Source organism: Pinus tabuliformis, chromosome 4_1, assembly GCF_031772625.1.
Source record: "Pinus tabuliformis cultivar Carrire ecotype Pingquan chromosome 4_1, CPIR1, whole genome shotgun sequence".
Classification (NCBI taxonomy): Eukaryota; Viridiplantae; Streptophyta; class Pinopsida; order Pinales; family Pinaceae; genus Pinus; species Pinus tabuliformis.
In genome coordinates, this window is record NC_142303.1 from 779,152,417 (window position 1) to 779,155,396 (window position 2,980).

Below are 2,980 nucleotides of genomic sequence, written 5' to 3' on the forward strand. Positions count from 1 at the left end.
TCTTACTTAAATAATATATAGGATTTTCAATTCCGTTGTCTTCTTGAACTAAAACCATTGTGATGGTTGTATCTGTTGCAGCCAGATACAGGTTAAAGTCTTTTTGATAATCAGGAGCGTACATTAATGATGCTTTCATTAGGGATTCCTTTAAAGCATCAAAGGAAGCTTACGCAACCTGATCCCAGACAAAGGGAACTTCCTTTTCAATAGACGTGTATAACCTTTAGCAAGTTCGGTGTAATTTGCAATGAACCTCCTCAGAAAGTTTGCTTTCCCTTGGAGTTTCTGAATCTGAAGCAAATTTGAAGGTGGAGGCAAATTTATGATTGCCTCAATCTTACATGGGTCGAGACGAATCCCATCTTTTGAGACTACAAAGCCAAGTAAACAACTAGAACTGACACAGAACACACATTTGTGTGGATTGAGTCGTATCTTGTAGTGTCGTCAACGTAAAAATATCGCTCTCAAATGCTGCGTATGATCGGTTCGCTTTCGCGAATGAGCCGGAAGGTCATCGAGATATGGTTGAATGATGTTTTTGATGTCATGGAAGGCATAATTCATTGCCCTCTGAAATGTTTCCCCTGCATTCTTTAAACCAAAGGGTAATTTGCGATATGCGAATGTGCCCCACGGACAAATAAATGGAGTCTTTGACTAGTCCTGTGGGCGGATATTTATTTGATTATACCCGGAGAATCCATCCATGAATGAAAATATTTCGCATCCAGCGCATTCATCAGTTATCTGGTCAATAAAGGGTGTAGGGTAGTTGTCTTTTGGACAAGATTGATTTACATCCCTATAATCGACACACACTCTAATTGCTCCTTGTTTTTTCATAACAGGAACAATGTTCGATACCCAATCAGTTAGAGGAACCGGGTAAATGAAACCAGCATGGAGAAGCTTTTCAACTTCTGCCTTGATGGCAACGGCTTTCTTGGGGTGCACCTGTCGTAGCCGTTGTCGTACTAGTTTGACATCTAGATACATATTAATTTCATGTTCAACTATACTAGAGTAAATGCCCGGTATTTCATCATATGACCAAGCAAAAACATCTCTGAATTCGCGAAAAAGAGCGGTATATATTTCCAGTTATGAAGGAGAACAACTTTTGCCAACATAAATATTCTCTACAACATCTGTTTTGGTCGAGATATTTATGGCGATAGTCTCTTCAATATTGGACAAGTTTCGCTCGGAATCCACCATGTTTACAGTATTTGATAGGAAATCAAAAACTGACGGATGATGAAGGTCATCAGGAGTATCTTCTTTACAAGTCGGAAGATGGGAACGATGGTGGTAATCTTCCCATGGTGCCCCTTCAATTACCATTGATTGAACAATTCCTTCGTCAGTGTAATGCACTTGCGACCAAGGATCTGAAGGGGTGCCATATTCCTTAGACCTATCTATCCAAACGCTTGATGAGCGTTGATTTGGGTTTGCCTCCCATGCTAGAAACATTGATTGCTACAATATTTCCATTTGGCTTGGAGGCAACACCAATCGATGATCCATGTTAATATCGTTTTCTGAGATCTTGTTAATAGAAGATATCATATTGCAGGTTCCTATCGCTGCCACTTCCGCCAGGTTGAGTGGAGGTGGGAGGGCAAAAGTACCCATTAATATAGGGTCTTTTAGTAGGCCTACTCTGATATTTTGAAGCGAATGGGGGCTTCCATGGATCATCGGAATGCTTCCCATAACTTGGGAACCATTGGGGAGGAAAGTTTGTTGATCGACGATTGTAATCCCTCCTTGGAAGGGAAATGCAATCTTCCTAAAATAGGTCGATACAACAGCAGCCATAGCATATATCCGTGGTCTTCCCAATAGGATGTTGTAATCGAGGTTTCCTTCGATTACTTCAAAATCTATTTCTACTGTTTCCCCCCTAGTTCAACTTGCAAGTTACTTAGAATACCATACGGGGCATATGTTCGTCCGTCGAATGCTTTTAATGTTGTTGAAGATCGCGACAAGGTTGGAGATCCTAAAGTTTTCCAGCAACTCATCGACATAATACATGTAGATGCCCCCTCACCAATAATTGTTCGATGAACAGTTTTGTTGAGGGCTTTCACTTGAATGAGGAAAGCTAGTTGAGCTAGTAACTGAGGATCGTATCCTTTATGATTAAAGGACACAAGATTAGAATCCTTTGGGTCTATCCCATCGATAGCTGATAATAAATCCTGCTTTTGGGATGGGCAATTTTGCAGTACCTCAAGTGTTGACATAGCGGATGGCGATTGGGCCAAATCTTCCACTATATTATAATGTTGTGCTGCTCTAGCACAAGGATTAAATGTCGACTTGTGCACTACTCCCTTTGGCAATTTTATTGTCAGTTCTGGAATGATGGGTGGCGCAGCTTCTGTCGAAGTTGTTGTCGAACTACTAGGTTGATCTTTATCCTTGTTGTTCGACAACTGTGGATTCCCGTAATCTTTGTTCCTTGTCGATATCAAAGCATCATTTTGCTGTTTGGAAACCGAAAACATCAGCACTTGGGACGGGGAAGCATTTCCACTGTCAACCAGATTTGTTCCTGGATTCGGAAACGGATCAGTTAATACTGCCGAGGTTTTTGAATTCTTGCAGAATTTTTTAAGCTCAGCTTTAAATGGACAGTCTTTTGTCCAATGATCCTCATCACATATTATGCATGGATTTTTTGGTTTCCTATTTCCAGTAGGGTTTGCAGAAGATTTTTCAGGTGATGATTCCTCCTGTTTCTTCTTCTTCCTTTTTTTTTTCTTCTTGCCTCCTGGTCGCTTGGTTTCTTTGCCTTTATCAGTCGAGATGCCATTTACTTCTGAGGCGAGAAGTTCTTATTTTGCATTTTGACTGAAAATCTTACGGGCCTTTTTAGATGTAGCCTTTGTCGATTTCGTGTCTTTCGTGCCAATCACGCCATCGCCAGCATGAGAGTCATTGTTCGATTTAGGAGGAGGGG